This window comes from Nelumbo lutea, chromosome 7 (assembly GCF_056320005.1).
Source record: "Nelumbo lutea isolate HS-2025 chromosome 7, American lotus-T2T, whole genome shotgun sequence".
Taxonomy (NCBI): domain Eukaryota; kingdom Viridiplantae; phylum Streptophyta; class Magnoliopsida; order Proteales; family Nelumbonaceae; genus Nelumbo; species Nelumbo lutea.
Window position 1 is genome coordinate 2,899,104 of NC_142690.1, and position 14,003 is coordinate 2,913,106.

Consider the following 14,003-nt stretch of genomic DNA (forward strand, 5'->3'; position numbering starts at 1 on the left):
GAATGCAGAAAATGTGCTGCATACATGATGCAAAGGTACATGTGTATTACCATGCACATGGCCACATCCATGGGGACCACGTGTAATGGGGAGTGGCATTCTCGTCAATTGTCGAGGAGTGGGGGGGTAAGGACGACTTTTCATATAGCAAAGGAAAAGGGAGATGGGGATGATGAGGGAAGAGGAAAGAGAACAAAAAGAGGAAGAAAGGACGGAGGGTTTGGCTTGGGATATACGTCTCTCGTGTGGTCAATCATAACTATTGGGCCGAGCAATCATGTATGGGGAGGAGAGAGAGAAGGGCTTTTGTCAGGGAAGGCCCATCCATCATCATGATGATCGTCATCAGATGCCTCCGGCCCACCCCTCCACCCCCCTCACCAACCAAATTATTACAATTACCAGACTCGCAAGTAGCAATTATTATATTACTATTTACCATCCCAACTTCGTCCCACCAGGCAGGCAACAGCAGATAGATATAGATAGATTGATGGTATAGAATTATTAATTATTTTATTACTTACTATAAATAGGGTTCTATAGATAGATGTGTCTCTAGCTCTAACTTTGATCGTAGGGCGTTCTGTTCAAGAAGGGGGCTGCCTCTTCTCATTTCCCAATTCCCATTCCATCCACGCCCCGCCCCATTTAATTGATCATTTTATTTTTATTTCAAATAAAATAAAAGGAATGGAGAGAGACTGGAGACACCACCTGAACATCCCTTCTCTGCCCATTATTAGTTTTCCACCCTACCACTACCACACTAATCAATTAAATTTTATTCTTCTATATACATATAATATTTCAATATTATATTTTTAACGATGAATGCTAAAACACTAAATGGAATAATTTTGTATATAGAAATTATAAGGGTAAGCAGGAAGTGGGACTCATGGAATGATTGAAATTAGTATTCTGATTTCTGAAATCTGAAAAGAGGGTGGGTTAATAAAGACCATGGCAATGGGGAGAGGGGGGCATGCTAAATCCTGTCTCCTGGAATCCCCTCATCACCCCCGAGAGCTAAGAAACGCTGTTGGGTGACGGTGTAGAGGCTATGTGCATTGAGAAATGGTCTGATGGTCTCTGCTCTGAATATGCGGCATAACATGGCCCCCATCTCATCTCACCTCACCTCACCTCACGTTATCAGTTCAGAGTTCAGACTATCTTGTATGAAAAGGGTTGTAGTCTGACAGATAGACCCATTTGCTCTCTCTCTTTTTCTTTTCTTAAAAAATAAAAACAGCATCTCCCAAACAACAGCCGAACAGCAATTACAAGCGCCTATGGGCTCGAGGTTTCTACACTACAGTAGGTTTTGTACAGTTATTTGTTTGTAGCCTGCCCGAATAAGAGAGAGAGAATAACTATACAAGTACATGAAAGTGGAGAACAACCTTAGAGTTGATCTAAAGGGAAACAACTTAGGGAGGAAAAGAATTTTATAAGCAATAGGTGTAAAGCTGACGTGGACCACAACCATGGAGGTGGAAGTACTTTTGTCCCACCATTTTGGCAACCGACCTAGTTTATGACAAAAAAGTTATTTGGCTCATGGCTGGGTCCTTGCCCATAATAAATTGTTGGGTTGAGACCCTGTGTGGAGGGATTGATAGGCTGCATTGTGTTCAGACTCCACTACAAATGAAATAACAATAAGATTTTATTTATCCATGCTTAGGTGCAACTCGGACGTTTACACTTCTTTGGGCTTCGGCCCACCGGTTGATCCCATCTAAATTTTTGATAAAATGAGAGAAAGTAGATTGAGTTTGTTTCTTTGTTTTTTTCTTGGCTCCATGGGTCTACACAATGGAATAGCCCATAAGCCCCAAACCATGATGTAGGCGGGATATTATCCTGTCTCTAGGGGGTCAATTGGACTGGATTTGGTCCAATCAGGTCAAGTCCGATGTGAGTCCATTAGAAATGGACCTGGTTCAATCCAGTCCACTGAATATTTTAGACCATTTTGGACTGGTCCAAAGACTGTCCAATCTGTTCGAATTCATATTAATTTAGATTGATTTCAACTCAAACTTTGTCCATTGACCCTTATGTTCTTATCTTCTATCAATGGATCAGATATTGGCTCAATGCAATATATATTCATAATGGACGGACCAAGTCCAATCCAATATTTCATATTGGTCCGTCCAGTCTGTCCATATTTAATATGTCTTATTGGTCCATCCAATCCGTCCAAATGGATTTTGATTTGGATGGAGTCCAACCCAAAACCGGTCCGTTGACACCCCTACCTGTCTCTGCAGAGACCTTACTAATGAGCCATTTGGCTCTTTGTATATATGGTGGTTTGGTTATGTGAATAGAAGATCATGTACAATACCTGTTAGAACTTTAGGCTGCATTTGGAAACAATGCAAATATGTAGAGTGTAAAACAGTTTATATAAATTGCAAAATTGAGTTACCTTTGCACTGATAAATTTACCTTCTTATCAAACAAACTTTAAGCAGTAATGGATGCAAACATGAATTCCAATAAAGCATATGTTTTTTCCTTTTTTCTTTTTTTTTTATCAAAAACCCACTTGAATACAAATCTACTTTTTTTTATTGATGTACTTTTATATCTTATTATCAATGTAAATATGCATTGGTGTGTCATTTGTAAATGCATAAATGAATGTTGCCAAACACAGGCAAAAGTGAACCAGAGTGCAAATTTACCCTGAACCGGGATTTACACTCCATTTGCATCGCTTCTAAAGACAGCCTAAGTGACCTTTAACAAGTTGAAGGTATTAGAAGCACTAGGGGTAGATGAGAAAGGAATTGGGTGAAAGTAGTAAGAAATGTCTTAAACACCTAATAATTAATTTAACGATTGATATAACACTAAATAGAAAGCAATGGCAAAATAAAATTAATGTCACTAAGCCATATGGTTGGGACAAGGCTTATATGATGATGATGATAATAGAAATTCTATTCATTTCAATATGCCATGAATACCCTAAAATCCCTAGATACCTAGTCCTCACATCCGTTATATTTTAATTAGCCAATCCAAATCATTCACTGGACATGATTCAAAATTGACTCAATACACCTCATATCAGGCGTATTGTATCGGGGGCATGCAAATACGTGAATTTAATGACCATTAGCATTTTAAGCATTTCTGGGTAGTTCGAATCAGGTAGGCAAAACGTTAATTGTAAGTACATTTGGAATTTTTTTTGACACCCAATCTATCCTTGAAAAAGATTAAAAACCACTTTTACCAGTTGTTAGAATATTTATCAAGTGCTCATTAAATCAACCGGTCTCATTTTCGGACTAGGCAAGCCTAAAATTGATACCTAAATCATTTTTGAAAAAAAAAATCTAAAAAAAAAAGTTATAAACAAGCGAAACTCCCAATACGCATGCTTGTATATCGGTGTATTAATACTTTGAACCATGTATCGTGTATGGAACCCGGTTCTCATGTGTCCCTTCTCGTAATCTTGTAAAACAACTTTCCAATTTCAGCCAAATATAGTTGAACCATTTCACCAAAGTCTTTGTTGCACTCAATAGAGGGAGCCGATTGATTGAAATTAAACTTCCTACAAGTGTGATTACTTTGTGAACTAGACCTCGAACATCTTAAATGAAAGAATGCTTGGACAGCTGATAAACTTCCCTCATTCGAAATTTGGAATTGCAACTCGGGTCTTGATGGACCAGGCTGAGGTTTTCCCAAACTCAGCGCTATCGTTTAGAAGGGCCTACATCCAAAATTGGCCAAGTCACTAAAACCCAATCCCAGCACAATTAATGTTGGGTTGGATTCTACCAACCCAACATTAATTGTGTTGGGTTGGATTCTACCAAACTATAAAATATGTGCGAAAAATGTCTAGCAGTTTTACCAAACAACAGTTGTTGTATTAATAATTAGTATTTTATGTCGTGCACGTGCTGTTATATTTTTATTTATTAAATATTCACATTCAACTTTAAATATAAGATATTGTCAATATTATATGCAAGGTTCAAAGTATATCGGCCTGTATCGGTGTTTTTCTGTGCTATTTATATATATATTTTTTAACACCGGATCAAAGGGATTGGTTTAACTCCCGGTTATCCTCTGAACTATGGTCTGACCTAATACAATCTTTATAGGAGTGTATCAAAAAGCCATCAATAAGATACGTATCAATACTTTGAACCTTGATTCTATGTATTTATGTTATATATCTATACAAAACCTCGGATTTGTTTAAAATTATTACTTAATTTTATATCTTCGATTTGTTTTCATGCTAACTCAACTCTAAAAATTATAGATCAAATTTGATTTCAGAAACTTAGGTAACAAAAACTCAAATTTTGCTTTGATAATAGAATGAATCATCATCATCGTCATTGTCGTCGTCCAAATTTATGGGGGATTGCTACATGAATTCCATTTGCCATTCTGTTCTATTTGATGCCATATCCATTCCATCGACAGCTTCTGCAAAAACTAGAGGAACCAAACCTTTTAGGCTGTGTTTGATTTGAAGGAAAAAATAGGAAAAGATAAAAAAATCTATAACAAAATTGTAAAGATTTCTTTACCTTTTTCTACCTTTTTCTTCAAACCAAACATAGCTCAACTAAACTGTGAAGGAGAGAAAAAGAAGAGGAACATGTGTTGAGCTAACTCATGCAAAGAGTATACAAATCCAAGGCTAATAGTAATATAATTCACATGCATGCCAGTAAATGAATGGTCTTGTCCTACTTCATAATTGACCTTGACTGGCCCAATCAAATCTAAAGAAACATGACATATTTTAGATATTAAGCACCGAAAGAAAATGAGCATAAATAAATAAAAGAGAATAAAAGGAAACGAATATATTCTTTAAAACCAAAAGAAAATAGGTAATTTATTATTTATACAATTTCCAAGACTAACGCAGAATTGGGATATAACTTCTCAACTTAAAAAAAAAAAAAAAAGTGCCATGACAAACTTCAAACTGAAATAAAGACCTAAAACAGAAATATATAATACAAAAATGATCCTCGTAAATAAAGGGTAGAAAAGTTGAAGGAAATAGAAAGTGGCCTATGTTTATACACATGCAGACTGCATTAATACCAAAGAATATTTTCAATTGTTCAAATATAGAAATCTTGGCTACTGACATATATATGAATGGGTAGATGGAAGTACATTAATGGTGTACAGTCTTTGCAGGAAATTAAAATAAAAGAAATCATAATTGTACACTAGTTAATTTAAAAATTTTGACATGGTTTGATCATGTTGGAACTTCCTACATTAATTTTGAAGACGAATTCAAATGTATATTTGATTAAGAGGCTTCTGCTGTGCAGACTATTTCATGGACTGCATTTATGGCTTCAGAAATTGAGAAACTAGCCTAACAAGGAGAGGAGAAAGCAGCATTATTTGGTAAACAGAATAGCTTTCTTTTTTTTCTTTTAAAATTTTATTGGTAGTTAGATCAGATGTATTCACTAGAGAATGTGAAAAGAGGAGGTTATAGACATTCCCATGGCTAACCACCCCATTCTACAGACCTCATGGCTAACCACCCCATTCTACAAAGAAAGAGAAAAGAAGAGTTAGAATGCTATATACAAAACTTATCTTTCTATCCCTTCAAAAAGGCAATCAATGACTGAACTTGCAACAATTTAATTGAAAAGCGTTAGAACTATTGGTCCATCTAACCATCCCAATGAACATTGATTTATTAAATTAACTAAGATGATTTATTATTTCATAAACTGAAGTCTTTCCTAATTTATTCGATATTCCCTCCTAGGATATATCAGATATACTTCTATCAAGTAACCCTTCGATCCCTCAATTAGGGTTCTCGAGATAGAAAGTGCATTAAGTTCTATGAAAAACCTGTGTCATCAGATGAATCATGTATATATATTCATATATATCATTCAATTTACACTATGAGTTATTTAGTCTTTTATATGAATTCCCCTTCCGGCTCATTTATACAAACCAATTCAACTAGGAGGTGGCCAAGCTCCTAATTGCATTACGTATAATAACTCATAGACAATATGAAAATAAAAACAACTTGGCTGAATTAAATAAAAATCAATCCATGGTCGTGGTTAGGCTTTCCACAACCCTAGCCACAAATAGATTAGTTCATGACAAAGGAAATTAAACAAACAATGTATAAGAAAGAACTCATGATGTCGCCTCTTGAGGTTGAGATCGATGAACTTCTTCTCCTTGTTGCCGCCCTCCTCATTTTCTCCTCCTGCGTTGCCAACTGCCTTCTTGAAGGCTGAAGCTCTCCTGGAGGATTTCTCCTTGATTGCTCCAGAAATTGGTTGATGCCTGGTGCTAGTTCGCACCCCCCCCCCCCTTTATATAGCTTTAGGAGGAGGGGTTGTTTCCAACTCCTATTTGGAGTTCTTTCTCAAAAATAGAAAGTCCTAATTCCTAATGATTAGTTTATATCTAATCATATCCTATATCTTATCTAGTAATCTCAATCTCCTTTATCTTTCTAGAATTATATCAGAAAATTAAATCTGATAGGACTCTTTGCAATTTGTTTATTCTTGCATTTGTATTGGGCTTCTTCAACGAATTGGGCTACTACAAGGCTTCTCTGTGAACTGGGCTTCTGCTGCGAATTGGGCTTCTCTTCAAATTTGCTCAGACTTCGGACCCAATTTTGACTTTGATGCAGTCTGAATCTATCAAAACTCAAAACATGAAAGTTGTAGAGTTTTTCCTTATCTTTCCAATGTATCTTGAATCAACTCAATCGGAGTACAGATGGGATAAGTATTCACAGATTACTATGCGGCGCCAAAACTATGCAAAATTACCCAATTAGCCTTGTTTTTCTCCTAACGCCCTCTTTCATGCCCTAAATCAAAATACAAGCATAATGAGTCCAATTAAGTATAAAAGACTGAATATTTAGGAATAAAAATATGATAATTTTTATTCTTATCAATATCCTTGGTTCCTATGGGTGCAGGCACGAAGATTGCTCGACTTGCAGGCAAGATGAGCAACCTCTCGCGGCAATACTATAACGAAGCCGATCAATTCTTCGGTGTAAGTTTCTCAATTCTCAACTTCATTCGGTGTTCTCATTTGGGTGTATGGGTTACTATTTTGCTTTGGTTATATGCGTAGTTTTAGATTGCTCGAGGCTTTGCTACTTTTGGCGATCGGCTTGCCAGCTCCTGCACCTTACTATTGTTCCCGGTTTTCGATATTAATGAAAGTATAGGAAACATCCCGTGCTTTATTCAGTTTTGTTTCCTTTTAACTTTGTAGGATAAATGCTGGATGTTGTTGTGGGTGTGTAGGTTAATAACTGCTCAATTGTCATTGCTTTACTTGTAACTTTCCTTAATTTATTAATAATCCTCTTGACTGACACCTTCATGCATTGCCACTTTCGAGAGATTGCATCTGCGGAGCTGATTCAAGCGTTCGAATTGTAGTAGTGATCAGCCAAAGCCTCTCTTACGCTGGAGTCCAGAATGAGCCACTTTAACCCATTTCTTCTTTATTCTCTCTTAAACTTTTTATTTCTCCACCTATTTCTGATTAGAAATTCTTGGCAGGTGATTGGCATGTGCGCGGAAAGGAGACTCGAAAGTGATACGGATTCGGAAGCGGCACAGGTATGTGATTGTTGTCGAATGTGTGCATCCCTAAATTTTAAAATTTTTAGAAGAAAATGTTTTCCGGTTGTGGAGGTGACAATAAATATCTTTGGTTCTTATGGGTGCAGGCACGAAGAATGCTCGACATGCGGGTAAGACACGCAACCTCTCGCGGCAATACTATAAGGAAACCGATCAACTCTTCGATGTAAATTTCTCAAATCTCCGGTTCATTCGATGTTCTCTTGTGGTTGTTTTGGTTCCTAATTTGCTTGGGTTATATGTGCAGTTTTAGATTGCTCGGACCATAGATTTTGGTTTTCGATATCAATGTAAGTATACAAAACATCCCTTGCTTAATTGACTTTTTTATCTTATAATTCTATAGGATAAGTGACTGGATGTTTCTTGTGGGTGTGAGGGTTACTAATTGCTCTGATCTGGTAGTTGTGCATGTAACATTTCTTAATTTTTTAATACTCCTCTTAACTGGCATATTCAAGCATTGCCACTTTCAGGAAATTGCGTCCGCAGAGCTAATTCAAGCATTTGAATTGTTGCAGCAACCAGCCACGGCCTCACATATGCTGGAGTCCAGAATGAGCCACTCCAACCCATTTCTTCTATATACACTCTTAAACATTTTCTTCTCCACCTATTTCTGATTAGATATTCTTGACAGGTGAATGGCGTGGGCGTGGAAAGGAGACTCGGAAGTGATACGGATTCGGAAGCGGCACAAGTATGTGATTGTTGTAGAATGTCTGCATTCCTATATTTTAACACTTTTGGAATATAACTTTGCCGGTTGTGGAGGTGACCATAATACCCTTGGTTCCTCTGGGCAGGCACGAAGAATGCTTGATTTGCAAGCAAGCTGTGCAAGCTCTCACGACTTTACTATAAGGAAGCTGGTCCAATCTTTGGCGTAAGCTTCTCAACTCTTCACTTCATTCTGTGTCCTCTTTTGGGTGTATGGCTTATTAATTTGCTCTGGTTATATGTATAGTTTTGGATTGCTCAAGGTGTTGCTACTTTTGGGGAGGGCTTTCCGACTATTGCGCCATACTATTGTTTCCGGTTTCTGATAACAATGTAAATATATAGGACACATCCCTTGCTTAATGGACTTCCATTTTCTTTCAATTCCTTCAGATAAGTGATTGACTATTCTCATCAAGCTTTGAGTGGTGGCTCGACCGGAAATTGGCCACCATTCAAGATAGGGTTATCAACGGGTGGGATCCGGGTCCGGTCTAGGTAGAAGCACTCCCGAACAGATCATTAATTGGGACAAAATCTTAGACCCAAAACCATCCATTTTAACTTAAAATTTAGGTTGAAACAATAACATAGGTTTAAAACCGAACCATTTAATCTAAAAAAACCACTTTTCTTATTTAAATCGCAAACTAAATTTTAAACTTTAATCATATATCGTTAATAAAATTGATAGAAAAATACTAAGTTACTTATATGTTAAAACATTAAACACCTTTATTTATCTATCTATCAGATTCGACACTTTAAACCTATGATAAGAGAAAAACTATAAGAAAACGAAGGAAATAATATATATGGCTAACAAAATAATCGATTTTGGGCATGAATCGATTTGGGAGGGGTGAGAATCGGAACCGACCCAATTATTTATTTCAACATAATCATGGAGCCGGATCCTTTATAAATGGTTGGGTCTATTCGGGCCAGTCGGGTAGACCTAAAGCGTTGATAGCCCCTTCAAGAACACGAACGATGAGAGCGATTGTGCTGCTGCAAGGTTGGTATCCCTTTTTCTTCTTCCTTCGGACCATTACTTCAAGGTAAGGACCTTTCAAAACTGCACTCATTGTTCAATAGGGTAACTGTGAAAGCAGTAGTCATGAGTAGGAGATTGTGTTTGTACTTTGAAGGAGGTGAAGACTCTGCAAGGACAACTTTCTTGGAGCTATAAGAGAAAGGGAGAAAGAATAAAAAAAGTAATACAGGTTTGGATTTGGAGATGTTTAAAAAGTGTTTTGGTTATTAATGGAGGGTTGTGAAGTCTTATTGGGGGGGTGGTCAGTGGTGTTAAGAGGCGTTTGAATGTGCAAGGTGGTGTGAGTCGTGTGACTGATCAGTTGGACACAAGGATGAAGGTGGGGTAGGTGGCAGGGTAGTGAGTGGTGAGGGTGCTTAAGTTGGGTTCTCTTTGGGTTCTTCTTGCCTCAGTGATATTTCTTCATCCAGCGTTGTATTTTGTCCTTATTGTTTTTTGGTAAAAATTTATATACTCAAGAAAGAAAATCAAGGTGTTCAGGATAGGCAATGCGATGTCTTGACTCTTGACAACTATGCCTAGATCCTTAATTTCAAATTTAGAAGCCAGGGCTTCCCTTAAGTTGTCTATCTTAGTAGGATGTTTCCATGTAACCAAAATGCCGTCATCGTTCTAATCATGATTGTTTAGGAGTCATCACCCCTCTTTACCAACAATTGCTTCAGCCCATATATTGACTTCTTTATCATGCACACTTTTTTCTTGTAATCCTTGTTCAACTAGTTCAACTCCTGGAGGTAACTATACATACACCTGTTTTGGGACTTTTGGGATAGCTCCATTCAATAATGCATTTTTGACATGTAGTTGCTAGAGGAAAAATAATAATAAGAAGCTAGAGGAAGCAGAATATGGATTGAGTTTATTTATGTCGCTAGTGTGAGCATGTCTTGATAGTAAATCTCATAGGTCTATTTATACCCCTTCTCAATCAGCCTTGCTTTGTATCTCTCTGGATCCATTAGCTTTATACTTCACAATAATGTTCCACTTAGAGCTGACTGGTTTTTTATCCTGCGGAAGATTGATGAGATCTTTGTCTTATTTTCTGATTCATGGTGTCCTTAAAGTTGGATCGAGGGAAATTTCTTAAGGAAATTTAAACTTTTTATTTCTCTCCTATTTTCTGTCGGACCAAACACAGGTAAGTAGATATCAAAAGGAATAACATGATTAGAAGGAGGTGTTGGAGCAGCAAGGGAAGAACCTGAGTCACTTTGGATCAAGGTCTTTGATGGTTGTCATAGATCAATTTTGGGGACTACTTTCTGGTGACAACTGTGCACCTGCAAATCTTTTCGCTGCATATTAGAGCTAGAGTCAGAGCCGTAAGTAGGAAGTGGACTAGTAGAAAGTGAGTTGTTGGACATAGGTACTAGAATAGGTATAAATAAGCACTCCTCTCTCTTAGTGTAAAATCTCCTCCTGAAGAGAGATGGAAGTAGCATAGAAAGGCGATACTCAAAAAGGACAAATCCCTGGTAACAAAACATTTATTAGAGACAGGATTTTAACAACTATAACCTATTTTGTTTTCTTACAGTAAACACAAAACACTTAATCAGTTTCATTACTCTGAGTAGCTTTATTCCAGTTTTCTATTTTGTGAAAGCAACATGAGTGCTGTGGAATTAAAAAATTCTCTTCTAGCAGTCTTATTAGTGTCCTTTGCCTGGACAAATGGATATGACTTGGTGCTCTGTCAATGGGGTTGGGTTTGGTTTGGGTCAGGCTTGACCTGACTTAGTATTGTAAACGTGCAGAACCAGTTTGAAACCGGGCTCCATATGTGTCTGTGGTAACAAACCCAGAACCTTTGTAATTATTAATTGGGACTATTGGGTCTGACCTGATAACACCTGATTACAATTGACAGCTGTACTTTTAGCCTGTAATTTGACAATAAACCTACTTTTTAAAATATTTGGTAGTATGTACATTTTTGAAAAATGCAAGACTATCTGGAACTATTAGGTCTGTTGTTTTAACTTCTATGATAACACAGAGCCACTATCCTTATAAATGAGAGTCAAATATTTTAAGTCCATGTTTGTTACAGTTCTTTTATTTGGGTCTGAATGTTTGTAGTTTGCTCAACTTATGATGATAGATTAAAGCAATGGTTGCTAGTTAACACTTAGTACATTAGTATTTTGTTTATTGACCAAAGAGTACTTTTTAGTAACAGGCAATATCTCCTTTGGTGTCCTTTTGATAAGAGTGATGATTGGACTGTTAAACCGTGAAGATCTGTTTGATATAGTGAATGCATGGTATCCAAATTTGGAGACTATTGCTGAGAAACTTATAGGTATTCTCTGCTGTTCTTATATGCTGGTGCTTTCAAGACTAATATAATCCTTACAAAATTGATTTCTGTTGTGTCAGAGACATTTGGAAAGGTCAACTCTTCTCCATCTTACCAGCCTGGAGGATGTGTTGGTTTTCCTGCTTCTTCTGCTGTTTTAAGCAGGTTCTCTTTAAGGTAGATAGTGCCTCTCTAGCAACTCTGTGCATAATAAGACCCCAACAGATGTCATTATTTTTCATGTTTTGTTATATATTTACAGGGATCTGCTGAAATGGTGCAAAAGAATCACAGGTCAAGGTTTTAACTTTATGGGGCTTAGCTTATCAGCTTATGAAAGTAAAAGCATTTGTCAAGAGGTTGTATTTGATTTCCACTTTTTATTCCTTCTTGTGATAATGTGATGGATGACTATCTACTTGTTTCTACTGGTTACTTAATAAACTGTGGGTCTGTATTTACTTTTGCATCTTCCTCAATTTCTTCTGAAAGTCGACTTTTAATAATGAGACAAATAGCAAAGATGTGGGGAGTACCGATGTCAGAAGCAGAAACATTATATCCTCTTAATAAGCCCATAGTTCAGGTGTCTGTCTTTTCTAATCATTGTGTCTGATACGTTTGTGCTATGAGCATCAAGTACAAAAATATGAATTTTTTTTTTCCTGCAGGATTTGCAATCAGATTTATGAGTTGGAAGGGTTACCCTCAAATGCACTGAAGCTGCATTACATGTAAGCACTTACTCTGTTTTATATTATTTGTTGCTTACTTTCTGACATTGGTTGACTTTCCTTGATGTGTTTTCTGCAGTTACATCACTAAAAGAAACCTTTAGTGGATATCTGTAGTTCACTACATGTTCTTGAGAGGATAGCATGTTCTGTTAAGTGCAATAAGCCAATTCTTTTGGTTGGTGAAACTGGTACTGGAAAAACAACTCTTGTACAGAATCTTGCAGTGTGGCTTGGTTAATCACTTACAGTCTTGGTATTCAGTCTAGGCAGTTTTTCATTATGATGGTTCTTTTGTGTACGGGACTCTTATCATGTGAACTAGAAATTGAATGCTAATTTGCTTATCTTGCAGAACTTAAGCCAACAAAGTGACATTTCAGACTGTTTCGAATGCTGCTACAGTAACCCGAATCAGGAAGAGAAGAAAGAAGAAGAGGAAGAAGAAGAGAAGAAGAAGGAAAAGAAGGGTCTGTCGAAATCTGATGGTTATACCAATCAGTCGACCCCCTTAATAGTCATTTAGATTCTAATGACATTTACAAAGACCAAACTGCCCTTACTTAAGTGTGGGGCAGAGTGTCTCTAATAAAACAGCCACATAAGCAAATCACTTAACAAACATAAGATGACTAAACTATCCCTATTCGGCTCACTTTAACACTCCCCCTCAAGCTGGAAAATATATGTCATATAATCCCAGCTTGTTACATAGATAGTTCACTTTCCCTGAGTTTAGAGCTTTTGTAGACAAATCTGTCCACTGATCATTCTAGCTTACATGTTCTGTGTTTATCTCTCCAGCAAGAACCTTCTCCCTCACAAAGTGGCAATCAACCTCTATGTGCTTTGTTTTCTCATGAAAGACAAGATTGGATGAGATATGGAGTGTAGCTTGATTGGATGAGATGAGAAACCCTCTTCTGACTCTCACGAGTATGAAGACTGGGAGCAAGAGGATGCTCAGATCATCACATGGTTGTGGAACAGTATGGAACCCAGGATTAGTGTGAACTTCATGTTCCTTGATATTTTCAAAGATGTGTGGGACCATGTGAAGAATTTGTATTCGGGGCAGGACAATACAACCAGAGTTTATCAACTTTATCAAGAGTACTTTGATCTGCAACAGGGCAATAAGAGTCTTGAGGAGTACTATGCCAACATGAGGAACATACGTAATGAGTTGAATGTCTATCATCCTCTCATTTCTGATGTCAAGATTCAACAACAACAGAGAGAGCAACTTGATGTGACTAGAATTTTTGTGGGACTAAAGTCTGAATATGAACCAGTAAGGGCTCAGATATTAGGGGGATCAGCTCTTCCATCCCTAGAAGAGGCATTTGCTCGACTTCGAAAGATTTCTATCGGATCTACTGAGAACTCTAATATCTCATATAGATCTGCCTTTGCTACATCGAGAGGCCGTGGTGGTAGAGGTGGAGCTCGGGGAGCTTAGTCCGACCGTGGTGGTGGTAGTGGTTCTA

The 14,003-nt window shown here is 37.3% G+C and overlaps 1 long non-coding RNA gene across 1 annotated transcript; it reads left to right on the top strand.

Moving 5' to 3' along the window:
• Nucleotides 1-11,873: 11,873 nt before the first annotated feature.
• On the top strand, nt 11,874-12,516 carry LOC148844641 (uncharacterized). Its single transcript, XR_016102056.1, has 3 exons — nt 11,874-11,956; nt 12,042-12,138; nt 12,451-12,516. It is a non-coding gene; the product is annotated as an uncharacterized LOC148844641 (long non-coding RNA).
• Nucleotides 12,517-14,003: the final 1,487 nt, after the last annotated feature.